Source organism: Gallus gallus, chromosome 4 (genome assembly GCF_016699485.2).
Source record: "Gallus gallus isolate bGalGal1 chromosome 4, bGalGal1.mat.broiler.GRCg7b, whole genome shotgun sequence".
Lineage (NCBI taxonomy): Eukaryota > Metazoa > Chordata > Aves > Galliformes > Phasianidae > Gallus > Gallus gallus.
In genome coordinates, this window is record NC_052535.1 from 76,654,197 (window position 1) to 76,672,308 (window position 18,112).

At 38.0% G+C, this 18,112-nt stretch overlaps 1 long non-coding RNA gene across 1 annotated transcript in view; it reads left to right on the top strand.

The window, feature by feature from the left end:
• The window catches only part of LOC124417906, a 28,798-nt gene extending 11,897 nt beyond the window's left edge, over positions 1-16,901 (top strand). Inside the window, exons 2-3 of the long non-coding RNA XR_006939079.1 lie at positions 10,554-10,692; positions 11,207-16,901. This is a non-coding gene — a long non-coding RNA (uncharacterized LOC124417906). The remainder of the gene's footprint in view (positions 1-10,553; positions 10,693-11,206) is intronic.
• The last annotated feature ends 1,211 nt before the right edge of the window (positions 16,902-18,112 follow it).

Consider the following 18,112-nt stretch of genomic DNA (forward strand, 5'->3'; position numbering starts at 1 on the left):
GAATTATTAAGAACACAGGCAGATGCTGAAATGCAAGCTGTGCTTGGACGACTGGAAATCAGGTGTCCCATGGCTGCTTTTCATTCTGTGCTGCCAGTGCCTGCTCCTTGCATTACAGTCCTCTGCATTTTCCACCTGTGATCCTGTGGTCTATGTGCATGAACAGCAGACAAACTCAAAAGTGTTGAAGTGTACTGCAGCTTTGTGCCACTTATAAACTAAAGGAAAAAGTTAATAAAGGGCTGAATTTTTAAAACAGTGAATGTGCCCAGTTGAGCTTGACGATATACAGACTGTAGGGTTTTGTTCCTCCCTATAATTAATTTCAGAACTGTTTCTGAAATATAGATTTTCAACTACCTTTTAGACATGCTAGGAATTAAATCTTGCTTCTAATTGGTACCTTGATTGTGGTAACCTCTAAATGAGGAATTAAGGAGTATTTTCAATTTATATTTCATAAATGCTCTTCTTCATGACTTCCTCTCCTTTTTTTTCTGGTCTGCTTCTGTCAGTCTTTCAGGGTTTATCCTTGAATTTTCTTCTCTCTGCACAATACACGAAGATCTCTAGGTGACACTCATATTCTTTGAGCTGTTCTCTATGATGTGCAGGTGATGCATGTCCAAGGTCATGGTCCTCGTTGAAAAGAAGGAGAAAGGTGAAGGGCAGAAAATTATTTGCGTAATTATCTGCTGCTTTTGGTTCCTTTGAAACTAAAGCTTTTACTGAATGAGAATCTTCATTATAATATGGAGAGTATACTTACGCTGGTATTGCCAGAACTAATTTGCTGTTTTGATAAATATAACAGAGAAATACAGATATTGTGAATCACAGACAGACAAATATCAGAACCTGGCAAATTAATGTCATTGGTGAAAAATACTTGTAGGGATTTTCTCTCTTAAATTAAAATTTTGGAAAGAAAGGTACAAATTTCTATAAATTAGTTCATATTTATATTACATGGGTATTTTCAAAGAAATTCATATCTAAACCAAAAAAAAAAAAAAAAAAGATTTTTAAATATAAATAGTAAAATTAGAAAGGGGCGGGGAATCCAAATTTTCAGTAAATTCATCCCTACCTGGTTATCTCACTTGAAATCATTAAGCAAATTTTTTTGTTATTCTGAAAATGTAGATTTTTAAAAATGTATAATTACTGGGAGAAGGAAAGAGGGTAATATGTTCTCAAGTTCAGTAGCTTCTATATTTCAACCCCAGGCCTTTGAGTTACTGGTCCTTGGAACTTAATAAGCAACAAATAATAGGCATGAAATGGGAAGTTCATTGCTGTGTAAAATTGACAGATTGTATTTCTTGAAATGTCCTTGTTTCAAACTATAAACACAGAATCACAGACTCGTATCAGTTAGAAGGGACCTTTGGAGATCATCTAATCCAACTCTCTCCTAAAGTGGGTTCCCTGCAGTGGGTTACAAAGGAAATCATCCAGGTGGGTCTTGAATATCTCCAGAGAAGGAGACTCCATAACCTCTCTGGGCAGCCTGTTTCAGTGCTTTGTCACCCTCAGAATAGAGAATTTTTCCCCAGATGGAACTTCTAGTGCTCCTGTTTGTGCCCTTTGCCCCTGTCACTGGGCACCACCAAGAATAGCCTAAACCCATCCACTTGACATCTGTTCATTAGGTTTGAAAAAGCTGCTGTTGATCTCCACTCTGACTTTATGCCAGGATCTGTGCTTTGATCTTTCACATTTCACCAAAATAAATCAGCTTTGCAGGGGTGAAAGTTGTGTTGTTGTTGTTGTTTTCCCTCTTCTCTAAAAAAGTCTTTATGCACTGGAACAGGCTGCCCAGGGTAGTGGTAGGGGTGTTCAAGGAATGTGTAGATGTGGCACTGAGAGACATGTTTAGTGGGCATGGTGGGGATGGGTTAATGGTTGGCCTAGGTGTTCTTAGGTGTCTCTTCAAACCTTAATGATTCTATGAAAAGGTCTCTTTGTTTAGCATGAATTTATTGATAATTCCCAGTTTTGTTACTATTAAGTTAAAAAATTCCATGGTAAACAATTTTTTTTTTATTGTTTTGTCTGTGAAAGTCTTTTCAACAGCATCTTGACTATTCAGCATTCAAAGGATGCAACAAGACTTTCATTGTTGATTCTAACAAGTGATCCAGAATTGATGAAACCCCTGCTATTACCTCATCCTTTTCTTTTCCTGGAAAAGCAGCTCTCACTTTGTTCAAAATATTTGTTGATTCAAATTCATTTTAGGTGAACTCAAGTTTTGAAATGTTAAAATGGAAAATTTAAGTTCAAAACATTGCTGAACAAAAAATGGTAATGTATTTTTATATACTGAAGAAACGTAGCTATACAGTAATAGGGGGACAAAAGCATAGTAAAATAAGTGTTTCATATGCATTGTATTGGTGATACCTTACTTGTGATAACTTACAATTATAGGGTCCAAAAATAATTTCTTCTCAGTTGTGGTTGTGACCAGTGTAGTAGAGTTTCAGTGTAACCAACTGCTACCTCTGTCTTCCTCCTGGTAAATTCTTTGATGAGTAGTACCAGATATTAAGAGATGTTTTAGCTTGATGCAGGAGAAAACTCTCAAGAAGTGAAGAAAAGAGTTGGGGTTGTGATTTAAAAAAAAAAAAAAAAAGACCAAAGAACTGTTTTCAAGAAAGCAGTGAACATCTATGTTCTCTTCTGGATGATCTGTAGTTATGAGGAAGCTAGTGCTCTTTATTAATGATGTAGTCATATGGATGACCTGAGACTCAACAGTGAAGATTCAGTATTTAATTTTTGAAGTTTCCCCTTGATTTTGCTTGTTTTATTATTATTTTTTGTTTTCTCGTTTGTTTTCTTTTTGTTTCTTTTTTTTTCCTTTGGCATTGTTTTGTTGTTGTTGTTGTTGTTGATCACGGTGTTTGTTTTGAGCTTTTATTGTTGGTTATTGTGTATTGTGTTTAATTAATTTTTTTTCTTTCCCAAAGCTCTTAGTGGCCACAGGAAAGTTTGCTTTGTATTTTTGTGTTCAGGATCTTGTATTCTAACCAATACCTCAGGAGAAAGTTAGTTGGTTTTTAGGTTGTTTTTTTTCAGATGTGCTGTAAACATTATTTCCTCCAGAACAACTGCCCTGTCAGCAGTACAGTCAGCAATATTGCACATACATTTCTTTTTTCCTTCACCCCCTATATTATATTGCGGTGCATTTTTGGAGCAATCTCCACCATAAATCTGCTCTCTTCATTTCTAGAAAAGCAATTTGCAATGTTGTATTTTCTTCCCAAACTTCACCAGGTACTATTTCTGTCTTGATGCAAAATAAATAACAGGCTCTGATAGAGACATCTATTTTGACAGTACTGATTAAATGGCACAGCTATGTCCCTTCCAAGAAGTAGCTCCTTTTGAGTAAGCAATCCATTTCAAATGGTCTTTGGTCTTGTTCCTCCACTGTGTAATCTGTTTTTTGTTTGTGTGTGTGTGCGTGTATGGGCTCTTTAATCACAGCTAGCTCCATTGGTTCCAATTGATCCTTGGAACTGTGCCAGCTTAAAAATAGGCAAAGAACAAGAAAAAAAAATTAGATCTTCTTTTCTCTCTTTTCCCTCTTTTCTCCCTTTTCCCTTTTTTCTCTTTTTTCTCTCTTTTTTTTCTCTTTTTTTCTTTTTTTTTTTCTTTTTTTTCTTTTTTTTTTACAAGAATTTTAGTAAGTACTGGGACCTTTCTGGGGGTACACAGGCCCATAACTGCATCGCATAAGTTGATGCTCCTTTTTTTTTTTTTTATGTGGCTGCATTGTAGCCATTGGAAGTTGGTTACAATCAGAAACCTTCATCCCAATATCTTCTAGATAAATATTATAGCAAGGATTAGTAGTCATCTGTCATTTTAAAGATGCAACAGGAATTAACAGCACTTCACAGAAATTGGTCTACCAGGGCTGTCCTTTTTCTCTGTTGAATTAGATTAGAATCTGCTATTTCTCAACCTTCCAACTCAGGGATTTACAAGTACTTTACCAATTTGAATTCTGTAAGACCAGTTCCAAAACTCTGATTTCCAACTGTGGGTCTGTGTGAAAAAAGTGCGTCAGATTTGTTTAGTTGCAGCAAGATCTACTGTTGTTCATGAGTACTCCCTGATGTCCACAGAGCGGCCCTGCAGTACGTTCAGCCTTGGAGATGTGTTTCTGAGCTGAGGGAGATGATGCCATATGCCTGAGCAGAACAAAAATCTCTGTTCTAGAGGACTCATGACCAAATCAAGGCAGAGCATAACAGTGCCAAACAGTGGCTGAGTGTCTGTAGGAGAAACCTATAATGTTTAGACAGGCAAGTCTGCTTTTCCGCAAAGCGCTACAGCACATGCAAGGTGCTTAGGGCTAAATAATGGGAGAGCTCCATGCACTGTGGCACATACTGCATTTGACAGACAGGATCTCTTCTCTGAGGAGAGTCTCTATTTCTGCTTTAGGGAATTTCTCTAATTATTTACATAAAATTCTAGATAAGCTGAGGTATGCAGGTAAATAATCTTCTACCTTGAATGTGAGCATTTTTTTCCTTAGTCTCTGATAGCTGTAGTATTTTTTTTCTTTCCATTTTCACTGTCTTCTCATTCTGGATCATGTTCTTCATTTATTTTTGATCCTGAAATTTATGCATTGCCTCTAAAAAAGAAAAAAAGTACTGCAACAATTCTGAAGTCTAATAGGCAATTTCTCCCTCAGCTGCTAACCTTCATCGGATGCCTATGACATGGATCCTTGCAGAATTCTAAGGAATAGATCCGAAAAAGCTGTAAGACTTAAAGTCAAAATTATTCTTTAACTGAGAAAAACAGCTACTGCTTTTCTGGTGAAATAACAGGGATAGCCTTATTCTGTCATCACTCTTGCATTCCTGGAAGAGGTCTGTGAAAATGAGAGATGTAATGTAGGCATAGAAAGGTGCCCATCCTGACGTGTACACGTCAGTCTTGCTTCAATGTAGTTAAATTGAATTAAATACTATGATTTCACGTGTGTGTTGATGGTCTTGAAGCCAGCTTTCTCTGAATACTGGTTCCAGCTGAACTCCTCTCAAACTGACTTCCAAGTTTATGGCAAGCTGTGTAGAAGAGGAGTTTCTCACAGGAGAGTTCTAGGTAGACTTAACTAAGCTCCCTTAGCAACCTTGCATAATTTCCCAACCATCTTTCTGTATTAAAGAAGCAAGCTTGGTTTGAAGATTACTTTTGGCTTCTCTCTTTCCCAGAGTGCTAAAGGTCAGTGCCCTGCTGATTCTGGTTTTCCTGAGCCTTCAGGCCATTCCTGATTAGGCTTATAACTGCAAAGTAAAGTATCTGTCCTTGGGAGCAAAGGGAAGTGCTGCAATGCAGATCAGCAACACAAGAAGGTGGTCAGGGGAAATACCAAGGTGAAAAATAACAGCTCCAGAGTAATTTCATTAGTGTTGCTAATATTCAGAGTGCTCAGGGCAGAACTTCTACCAATCGCATGCATCAGAGTAAGATTAAAACTGAATAGCTCAACCCAAATCCTGCGGTGATAGAGAGGAAGAAGTAATTTCATTGTATGTGTGGACTTGCTAGGGAGGCCAAAAGGGTTGTTATCTCTCATTAGCTCCAATGAGAAGAGTATTTACTTCTGGCCACATGGTGTGACAATAATTTCCTCTGCTAGAGGAAAACATCCAGCCTGAATCCAGACACATTCCCATCGTTTCCTAGAGCTCAAGAGAGCATTTTTTGTCTTAGACTCTGTAACCCTTCGTTCTCATATCTGCAAACAGTTGAGAAAATATCCTTGAATACATGTTCAATTACTCTGAATTTTCATCTTAGCTCTTGCCTCTTATCTCTGGGTCCTAAAGGAAAACAAACAGAAAGAGGGTAGAAAGGAAACTTAAAAGAAGCTAAGAGACACCACTCTTCTGGTGGACAAGAGCTGGACATGAGCCAGCAGTGTGCGCTTGCAGCCCAAAAGGCCAACTGTGTTCTGGGCTGCATTAAAAAAGGGGTGGCCAGCAGGGGGAGGGAGGTGATTGTCCTCCTCTACTCAGCTCTTGTGAGGCCCCATCTGGAGTACTGCGTCCCAGCCTGGGGCCCCCAGTACAGGAAGGACATGGAGCTCTTATAGCAAGTCCAGAGGAAGGCCACTAAGATGATCAGAGGGCTGGAGCACCTCTCCTATGAGGAAAGGTTGAGGGAACTGGGATTGTTAAGCTTGGAGAAGAGAAGGTTCTGGGGAGACCTCATTGCGGCCCTCCAGTACTTGAAGGGAGCATATAAACAGGAAGAGGAATGGCTGTTTACGAGGGTCAACAGTGATAGGACAAGGGGCAGTGGTCTTAAACTGAGACAGGGGAGGTTTAGGTTAGATATTAGGATGAAGTTTTTCACACAGAGGGTGGTGACACACTGGAACAGGTTGCCCAAGGAGGTTGTGGATGCCCCATCCCTGGAGGCATTCAAAGCCAGGCTGGATGTGGCTCTGGGCAGCCTGGTCTGGTGGTTGGTGACCCTCCACATAGCAGGGGGGGTTGAAACTCGATGATCACTGTGGTCAACCCAGGCCATTCTATGATTCTGAGGAAGGGTCAGTATAGCTGAGAAGTATTATGGAGGAGATGGCAGCTGGGGTCATTTTGATTCTACAAGGGTTTATCCTAACCCAGCTGAATGACAGTAAACTGATTACCTTATCTTTACAGCAAACATCAGTCTAGACCTGGAGTTTCTTGACGGTCTTTGGGCAGGGAGTATCTTTCTGTGTATTAGAGCAGTATGTGAAACTGTGGACCTCTGTTCTTAACTGATCATCTGAATGCCTCTGTACTGCAAATTTATAGTAATAACCAGAGTTAATGCTTGGAGTTAGATAACTGTGTGCACGGCTTGTATTCTGATTTTTTTTTTCCTTTGAGGGTTTCCCTAACCTGTATGAATGTTCCCTTTCCTAGTTTAGTCAAAATTGCTCCCACGGACCACTGTCACTTGAATTATCCATGAGTTTCCTGACTCTTCATACCATGGAGAATAAAGCTTGTGCAAAGGATACATAGGATCCATGCAGTGGGATCAAACAGGAGAGTCTGCAGCTGTTGCAATTGTTCTTGGGCTGGAGCTTTCCTTGTACCTCCATTTTCAGAAACAATTGAAACTTCTCCTTTTGAGGAGTGGAAAAAAGAAAGCGCTGTACTTAAACACCTTTCAGAAGCCTGTGATTGATGTACACAGTATGACACAGCTTCTGTGGCTGTGCTTGGCTTACAGTAGAAATGTGGAACAGTGCTAGAACTCCACTGTGAAGATGCTAGATGCAGATGATAGATTAGCAAGGATGAATGAGCTGTTTTCTCCTGCACGTGATGACATTAAATGATTCCTTCCTATCTATACCACATGTTCTTATTAAACTTTACAGAAAGAGAGAAAGGCAAAACTTCACTTAGCACTGGTGAAATTAGAGTACTTCCTATGAAATCCATTTCCTAATTTCCATCTTAACCTGAGGAAACACAAAGGTTGATCCAGAAGGCAAAAAAGTCAATGGAAAACTACCTGTTGAACTGAACAGACTTTGAATTAGGCTCATGAGGAATAAAGGGCTTTTTACATTGGCCAAGCCTTGAAGATTATTAATTCATGAGTGTGAAGTTCAGTCAAAGTTAAGTGCTTCTGAAACACCCTATCAAAGTTTTCTATTTTAAAAATAAAAGTAAAATGTTATCCCCCTACTTCAGAACAGTAGCCCTCTGAAACAAGGCCAAGCTATTTCATTAATGTTAGACCATCAATTTAAAAGAAACAATGTATACTTTGTGACGGTACATGTGCAGCAGGCATCAGGCCTTGGAAAATTATTATTATTATTATTACTATTATTATTTAGGGTATCTTCTGACAGTTAGGAAGCAATTGGATGTCAAACTAATTAAAGAAGTATTTTTTTCCTTTAAATAAAACAAACCTTATGTTCTGAAGTGGTTCCAATACATTCAAAGCACTGAAATTGGGCCTGAAAGAAAGCACTCACATCTGCCTCTCAAGGTCTACTCTCCTTGTAAACTCATGAATAATCATTGTCACCAGCTTATCACTGTCAGATTAGGGGCTTAGTATTACATTTTATTTAAACCTGATCCAGATGGCTGCCAAGAGATTTTCAGGCAAATGAACTGTGAGGCAGACTATCATCAAGAAACATTTTATTGTTCATGCATATGAGTGCATTGCAAGTCTCCAAAGTACTTTACCCTTACAGCTGACAAAGTTTTTGTTCGTTATAGTTTTTTTCACTTTGGAACCTATCAACTTAATCTTTATCTAGCCATTTGTCAATATCATTCTTCTGAAGGCAGATGAATGCATCTATGACCTCTCATTTATCAGATATTTAATTTACTTGAATTTTCCAAGTCATTTAATTAACAAGCTATAATAGAAGCTTAGAATGTGAGCAGGAATCAGGAAGTTATGTATGTCTTTCTAGACATGATTTTTGAGGAGCAGTGAGTTTCCATAACCTGTCTCCATTCAAAAATTGCCTACTCAGCATGCCCTGTAAAACAGCAGTTTTCTTTCTACTAATTTTTATGTTTCTTTTTACTCAGTGCTCGCCTGTAACATGCCTAAAGTAAAAGCTTTCCTGTTATGAGAACATGGAGAGATTTCAAAGTGTAAAAATATTTTGCATCATCTTCATTCTCTTGATGGAGATCAGTAGATCTGAATATATGACTGGCACATGACTACAGTATCACTTTATAGCTAAATCAGCACTCCCTTTGTTTCTGAAAGGTGTGTTTGATTCTACTATTTTGAACAGTGCTGTGTCTGTGAATGTACATGATTTGTCTCTGTGCAAGTGAAATTAATGGTTCAGTTTCATTTCTGTAAGTGTTGCATTAATTATGTCATATTTTAATATTAAATAATACTGTTAGCTCCAAACCAAGCTCAGGAAAGGCTTTGTCATCAGAAAAGTTGTTTTTCCAGAGCTTGGTTATGTAAAATCACTTCACTGGGGAACAAATTACTGGCAAAAATATATGTTTGTTTCCATTTTATTGAAAATAACCTGAAATTACTAACTAAAAGAATTAGTTCAATTTTTCTTTATTTTTTAAATTTGTTTCAATCTGTAAAAGGGCTGTATTATTTGATTGAAGTGGAAATAGGTGACAACTTACTCCAGAAAAAAGAGGGCCCTTTTATCAATGCTAGATAATAAATATAAGAATTTCCCAAAACAAAATACTTCAACTGTTAAATCTTCTCACATTTCGATAACAGTACTACTCCATCCTGAAAGTACTATGCTAAAAATGTTAAAAGAGGTTGTTCATAAAACAAAACTCAGAAAAATTAAAGAAAATTCTACAGTGAATCTCTTATCTTCATTTGTGCATAGATTTCTAAGGATGCTTATGGATCATGACACTTTGTATTGTCTACTGATATGAGTTTGATCTCCCTGTGGAAAAAAATAAATGCCATCTTTGATGTCATTGAGAAGTGTTCAACCAACAAAAATGCCCTGTCATCTTCATCTCTCTGTCCTCTTCCTTATGCCTTTCTTTTGCTTCTGTAAGGAATAATTTTTCTGTCCTTCTAAATTCAAGTAAAGTCCTGCCTAAGAATTTTATTTTATTTTATTTTATTTTGTCAGAAATTAAGTCTAATAAATTAAAAATATTATAAATTCCCTTTGCCATCCCAGTGAATGTAACTAATATGTTTGAACTCTTATGCTCTCCAGGGTATGTTTTATGTGAGACAAATGTGAACGCGTCTGTGGGTGCTTAGGAAGCAATTAGAAATTGTGGCTGTAAACCCATTATCAAAGCTGGTTCTTGTTTTCTAAATGTGGTGGGGTACTTGAAAGATAGGAAGTAGCTACTGACAGCATTGTTCATTTCTGTATGTAACTTATTTAAATGACACTTCATTTCTTCTGGGCTGCACAGACACAGGTTGCTGTCCATCCTCATAAGCAAAGCACTGACGGGGCTTGACATTTCCCTTCATCTCCTACAAGCAGTGATGCTCAGTCATCCACTACTGGGGCCGTCTGTGAAACTTGTTTCTTTTACAAATCTCTCTAGATACACACTGCACTGGTAGGGGCATGCTGTCTTCCTGCTCTGGGTTGTAGTGTGAGCGTATCAAAGACTTCAGAGCTCTGAAGTACCCTTCATTCAGAAATAGCTACACCTTTCAAGTTTAGCACCTCTCAGGACTTGAATTATGCTCCTTGAACATCAGGAAAGAAGTGCTGTGTTGGCAACGCATGCCCCAGAATCAATATTTGAAGATGGTGCTTTCTTTTCTTCACCACAGCTTTTCATGCTTGTGTTAGTACTCTGGTTTATGTGGCAGGCAGTGTTCAGCACAGCTAGTGAAATCTTGGGCAGTACATTTTTATTGTGATTAGTTTGAATAATAAACAGCTGTCACAATCGTATATTTATGTTAGGATTAATAACTGACATTTACACAGCGACTTGCATCCTCATTTTTTTTTTTTTTTTTTTTTTTTTTTTTGAATTAAATAGTAGACAGAAATCATAGAAACAGAGAATATCCTGAGTTGGAGGGGGCCCATGAGGATCATCAAGTCCAACTCCTGACTCCACAAACGACCGTCCAAAAATCAGACCACATGCCTGATGGGATGAAGACAGTCATTGGCAGGTGGGTACTCTGCGCAGTGCTCTTAGTAATGACCATGTGGACATTTACCTCCCCAGCAGCATTCCTCATTGTTGTGGTTCTCACAGCCTCTGTCTCTGCTCTGCTGGCAATCACCTTGCATGGGAAATCAGGTAATTAAATGAAGCCCTGCCACTTTGGTGTCCACAGACCCCACACAGTGGAGCTCACTCTGCCTGCACCTTGCAGGATGGGCACAACTTCTGATAGGAATTCACCACCTTTACTATTAGAATTCATGAGCGTTTTGGTTTTTTTTTGTTTTTTGTTTTTTTTTTTTCTCATTAATCTGTGTAGCACTCAAAATGCGGAAATCCAAGATGGCTTTGACAAAATCTAGGTGGTATTACTATTAAAAAAAAAATTGCCCTGGAAGAAAAGGCCATCAATAATTCCTAAACACAAACATATGGATAGAGTCTCTGACCAAGTAAGTCTTTAAACTTCTAGCTGTCATATATTATAACTGTATCATATTGTTGCATCTTTTTCCTAGACACCTGCTCTTTGCCACTGCTGGAAGGAAGAGACATGGATCAATGGACTTTTAATTTGACTCGCTACAGCAGTTCTTAATTTCATTTGTATTATTCAAATACATAAGGCCCAAATTCTGAACAGAGCCCAGACTTTACAGCCAGTCACAAATGTTGATCCATTTGACCCAATTGAAATATACTGTTCTTCAAACCTTCAGGTATCTGTTTATGCTGGAGTCATGAGGTCAGACAAAGGCAGCAGATATCTCAGAAAGCTTTACTCTTTCTTTCTCCACTGACCTTTGTCTGAAAAAAACTAGTTTGGCATAACAAAGATTGATATGTTGCCTACGGAAATTTGGATAGAAATCAGCTTGGCTAATATTAGCTGCTCAAGGTTAGGTGTGCAGCCTGAAGTCCTCATTTAGCCTCCCTCTGTGGCCAGGAATGAGAGACAGGTTCCTTCACTCTAGGGCACGCCATTCATCCTATCCACTGACTTATGAAGAGAGCAAGAGTAACTCAGACTAGATGGTTATATGCAGTTCTTCCTCTCTGTTGCTCCTTCATTTGGTTTCCTTCCTTTATAGGAAGTTTGCTTACCACCTGCTATGTGTGCATATCTGTGTGTCTTGAGTGGATTGAATTATCCAGTATTAGCATCACACACAAAACCCCACTCATGACATAATGAAATTTTCCCATGCAAACCTACAGCAAGAGATCACAGAGCACTCTGCATGCCTTTGAGCCATTTTTTTGCAAATGGTTACAGGATGATCAATTAGTTTATTTCACCAAAAGGAGTGCAGAAGATATGTATCCCATAGTGCTAATTCTTTTCTATGAAAAGAGGTGTGTTGTGGGGGTGGAGGGGTGAGTCTGCCAGCTCAGACTTTCTTTCATTCTTTAGATGAAGATGTCATGTAAATCTCAAAGTGTCACTCTTTCCAACAATATCATCAATACAGTCAGAAAATAGGATAGTTACTTATCCTTCAGCACGGTTCAGTTTGCACTGCTTGTCTTTGTCCAGCACATACTGGCTGAAGTTTGCATCCTATGCAACATCAGGCACATAGCCCCCGATTACAAGATAGTGCATTGCTTGGTATGTTGATGTGCAAATAGAAGCAGCAGCATCTCAGGTGTTCACTCTGTTTATTCCCAAACACAAAAGCACTGACTAGGGTTAAAGGACCTGTCAGATGAAACAGAGGAATTCAATTTGTAACAAAAGAATGTCTTCAGGCAGTTGTTTAGAAATATCACCAAGATACTACAGATTCCCTTTATCCTCTGCTGCAAATGGCAAAGGAAATTAACTGGCTAAAGACCCATTGGTGAGCTGATTACCTAACCCTCAGTAAGTGAATATTGAAGTTGCTGATGTTGCCAAGCAACTGCCTGGGGTTGGCAGCGGCCAGAGCATACACGAGCACTCACTTGAAGGAGTATTTTGCAACAAAGGGCAGCTCGATTTACCACCATGCACTACCATGCACAGTTAGCAGGACAGCCAGGTCTGGCCCTGAGGTGCAAGTAGCTCTATTTTGGTTGTGAGAGATATTTGAGAGCCATTGGAGGTCAGCTGGAGAGAGATGGAGTAGCAATTCTCCAATCAGCACAGTGAGCTTAAAAGGAAAGATTTTTGCATCCAAATATGGCCTGAATTTTAAAGTATCATAAATGCAGGACTGAGTTCAGTAGTTTTTCTTAGTGCTGGTAGATGAATGAGAAGATTTATCATGCATAGGACAGATCTCTGTCACTGAGTTCAAGTGGCATGAGATGGTATGTGTCCTTACACACACCTCTTATCCTCCAGAGTTGGGTACTTGCCAGTAGGCAAACTGAACTGGGAAGGACTCCTGACTCCTGACAGCTCATGAGCCTTGGTCAAGAGCCTTTTGGGAGACTGCTGGGCAGCCTTGGCCAGGAACAGATAGGGCTGTTCAGGAGTTACGCAACTTATGCCTAGTGCCCAGGAATGCTCCCTAGCATGTATATTAGTATAGAAATAGCTCCTGATACCACTTCCTCTGTATTTCTAGACTAGTTTTGCATTTGTAGAGTGGTGGAGGCCCAATTCTGCATGTGTTCTTCTCAGGTGACCACTAGATCCCATTTGGCCTGAAGTTGTCACCATCTTCAGATAACTGATACAACACAGCAATATTGTGTTACTCCAGCATAAAGACTGCGAGGCTAAGCGGAGTCTTCCAATGCACCCTTGCTCTGAATGCAAGTCTCGGGTACTTGTGAACCTCTCTCTGGCAATAATGAACCATATGACATTGGGAAAGTTATTTAATCTCTCTGCTTAGTCTTCTCATCCCAAATGGATGCCTCATCGGCATGCTTTCAGGATTCATTATTTAACAGATAGCACTGCTATTTAATCTTTATGTTATAGTAGCATCTGGAGGTCTCAGCTGAGAGGCAATATATAAATACTATGTGAAAGACAATTTCTTCACAAAGACCTGCCATTGTAAGCAGAAAAGCAGCACTGCAGGCTGATTTGCTTTAAATCACGCAGGTGAGTAGTATCAAAGCAGCATCTCCCACCTAACTTGTGACTGCTGAAATAATAGAATTGATACACTCTTTACATATATGAAGAATAGTATGTACCATAGGATAATGTGTACTTTAGGAAATAAGAGTTTTCCTGAGGATAGACAGAGATAAAAATACAGCTTAAAGCCGATATATGTTTGTAAGACATCAGTGAATACCTCTTAAAACTGTTTCTTAAAGAGGCCTACTTCATGAAAATGTGATTTGAAGTGAAACCGATTATGTAGATTTCATATCAGTTCTGCATACTGATGTTCCTCAGTGACGTAGGATATATTACCTTTTCAAGATATTTTTCCACTAAAAATGTAAGATCTGTTGAAACTGTTTTGTAAGTTGAGGTCTGGTTTTTTTTCTGTGAGGTATATATCAGGAAATGCTTTAGAAAAAACAAAACCTAAACAATCAATACATTTGACCAATCAAACATTTCAATTTTTCTTTCAAAACACTTTTTAAGAATGGTTTAAAAAGCTCAGAATGGTTATTGAATTTTGTTTTAAGTTGACTAAAACATATGAGGTTACATGTTTTATGTTGAACATAAAATATTTTTTTCTTTTCTGAAAATAATTTGAGACTGACCAGAAATATGCTGCATTTTGAACTACAGCACTGACCTAAATGTATTTTATAGGATATTCTTTTCAAATTTACTTCTTCAGGCAGACTCTGAGTCCTGCGTTCATGTTTATCATTGATTGTTAATGACTGTCTGAATACTTTATGATCTCAATTCATAAATATGTCGCTAGTAAGGAGAGAAAATGTCTGGAGTAGGATGCATGTTCTTAAAAGTTTTCCCATGCTGGTCCCAGTCCAAACAAGATATTGTCCTTTTTCATTATATTTTATATATCTAATTAAATTCTAATTCACATAATCACTGTAGACTGCATTTCTCCTCCTTTGTTTTGTCAGATCAAATCATGGCTTGTTCCCTGTGCTCATGAATGCGGCACCTTCCTAGCAAAACCCTGGTGTTAGATCCAGAACAGAACATTGATCTTGCCCAGAGCCATCTGAGGTCAAACTGAACCTTTACGTAATCAGGAAATTTTGGATCCATCTCTGAGATTTGAACAGCACTGAAGGTGCTCTTCTACCAGCAAAGCTACTCTGTGAGGCAGAAAAAAAACTGTTATAAAATTGAAATTGTAGTCTGAGAACAAACTCTTTTATTCCTCTGGATAACAAGTACTTCGAAGTTTATAATCTGGCAGTAGTTCATCTGGCATGCAGTATGTTTGGCAGAAGCTTAGATATGCCCATTAGACCTAAAAAAAGCCCTTATCCATGTCATTTTGCTAGCATGAAAAGGAATGGTCATAAAAGTAAGAATTTGTAACTTTGTTGAGTCTTAGATGTGGATTTCTTTTATTAATTTGTTATTTGTTGCCTTATTAAGGGTACAACAATTTGCATTAGCTAAATGAAGAAATAAACAAAAATACAAGCACTTAGCAATCATCACAAGACCCATACCCTCCAGCAAACACATTTAACGTCAAGATGTTTCACTGCAGTTTATGGAACTACTCACATTTAGAGAAGACATTTCTTTGGATAAGTGTTTTGAAGATGGACGAAGTGTGTAAGCAGTATCTTTCTCAAAATGGCAGAACGAGCAAACTGCAAAAGCAACAGGCACATATTCCCTTGAGCCTCCAATTAGTGTACTGTCCTCTGATGTATTTGTCTCTCCAAGCTGATTGTTTTTTATTTGGATACATTATTACATCCATTAAGAGAAATTAAGAGAAACATGGAGGAAAAGAATGAACATATTCTTGGAATTAAAAACCTGAGGAAAGACTGTTGTGAACAAAAATGCTTCCCTGATCTGCCACACAGTCTGCTTACTTGATACTTAATTCAGTTTTGCTCTGTTTTGTCAGAGCCTCTGTATGCACGCACAGTAAGAGGATGAAACATCAGATTGATAGCAAAATGGGGCACATAGGCACTGACTTCTGTTTTTCCAGGGCCATCTTCACAGGCTGTGTTATCATTGTGCAGAATGGTATTACCACAAGGCTCCCACAAATGGCTGTTGTTTTGCCAAAGCTCACATTATTCAGTGCTGAACAGAGAGATTTCCAGCAGTGAGTAGATCAGATCCATGTCAAGACTTCTTGGCTTCACGTGTTTGCAGAGCAACACCAGAACAGAGCCTTTCTCCTTGAAGCTCCTGAAGTTCAGGGTCATCTTTCTTGACTCCTCCATTTGATTAACTCAGTGTAGTTTGGGAAAAGATATCTCAGATCATGGTTTTTCCTTCTTGTTTTCTTGCTGTAAAGCTGCACAGTAAGGCTGGGTTAAAAAGAAAGCAGGTGTGAGCCTGCATTATTTAGTTCTATAAAGTGTTTTCAGGTACAGTTTATATCACTGGCTTTGGGTACGTGAGAAAATTGTGAAAAAAGACTAAAGGCATGATATCACTGTTTCAGATGTGTTAGAATACAGAGTAAAGTCTTCAGAGGTGGCTAAAAATTAGCCATCATCAGTGTTTTTAATAGTCCTTGGTTTTCTGATTTTTATGGAGAAAAGGATGCCAAAAAGTCAAATGTCTCCTATTCTTCATATATTGCCTGGAGGATTCAAGAACATAGAATATAGACACATAGGTCTTCATTCTCCATTACTTATATAATCTCCAGTAATTCTTTGTTCCCAAGAGCTCTTACAATGAGCCACTTCTTGAAAAAGAAACCATGATGCATTATAGAGGAAGATCATAGAATCATCAAGGTTGGAAAAGACTACTAAGATCACCTAGTCCTACCACCAACCCACCCCTACCATGCTAACTAACCATGTCCTCAGTGCAACATTTCCAGTTTCTTAAACATCCCTAGTGATGATGACTCCTCCACCTCAAAGATGGAAGCAAGTGGCAAAATGTGAAGTCATAAAAATAACAGTCTCATGAGGAAAACAATGATATTTCCTTATGAAATTGTCTGGGTTATCTGACAAAATATTATGCAGGTTTAGGTCATTTTAATGAAGGCATTTGAATACCTACTAATCATAAAGGCATTTAATTTTTGTACTTGAAAAGAACATTTTAATGAGTATGGATTCGCACAGTTCACTTCTGTATTAAAACCAGAAAGATGATCAAATCATCAAGCTCCTGCTGACACAGCTGAACCAATGCTAACACAGCTGGGAATTTTTTCCTAAAATTCCCTGGTGTGAAAAGGCTGGGGATATGCTAGCACTAATATCTCAGAACTTAACACTCCCAGACTTTTGGGAAATGCAATTCAAACGTAAAATTAGATCTGTATGGTGGTTCAGAACTTAGATATGCATTTTTCAGTCCAAACTAATATGCAATTTAAAATCATTCTAGAGGAGATAAATTTAAATATAACGAGTAAAGTGTTTTGCATTTTGAGTAAGATAACTTTAAAAGGCACACAGGAAAAAGGAAAGCTGTATCAGAAATGAAATCTTCTCCTAAGTATCCTCAATGTCTACAAATTAACTCAATTATTAATGTTTTGATTCATTGCAAGTTTTTTTTTTTTTTTTAAATACCAAGAAATTTCAAAGTTATAACCTGATTTCTCTGTTTTTTCTTTTGCTCACCTATCAGAAATTTGATAGTTCATGCAATCTATATTAAAGCTACTCCACTTTTGGCTTTGCTGAAGTTTGAGCAGCAATAGTAAATGCTAGTTCCTTTTAAATAATTAATTTATATAGCTATCCTTCTTCTGCCTATCATATACAATGTGGTGTGTCTTGAATATTCTAGAGTGTGGACTTGTACTAGGAATTTGAGAATAACAATTTAAAAGATTTTCGACAAATGCTCCGCAAAGATCACTTGACATAGAAAAATTTTAGTAGAACAAGTGAAAGAATGTTTATTTATTGCTACAGAAAATATTGTGATGTGGAAAAGAAAAGTGACTTGTCTTAAATTTAAGATTAACTTTATCCCCTTAGCCTGAGCCTTTAATCTGTAGAAAAGCTGAGGATTTATGAGTGTTAACAGACCTGAATTTTTTATTTCTCCTTCTTTCTTTTTACTTGTTCATTTTCCATCTGTGTGTCCCCTAAGAACCTGAGAGCTATGATTGAAAGGAAAGATATGGTGATTTATTTGATATGTCTCTATTCTGCCACACAGGTAGCAGTACAGTTAAAACCAAGGTGATTGCAAATGATTTAGCTGAACATAAAGTTTTGAAATTCAATGGCACTGAGCGTGCAGCTGATAGCAATACCTGGCAAAGCAAAAACGTTTTAAATGAGCACTGTTAATCTTTTAGTACTGTGTCAGTTTATGACCCTGAGAGGTGATCCACAGCTTTTTATGTTCA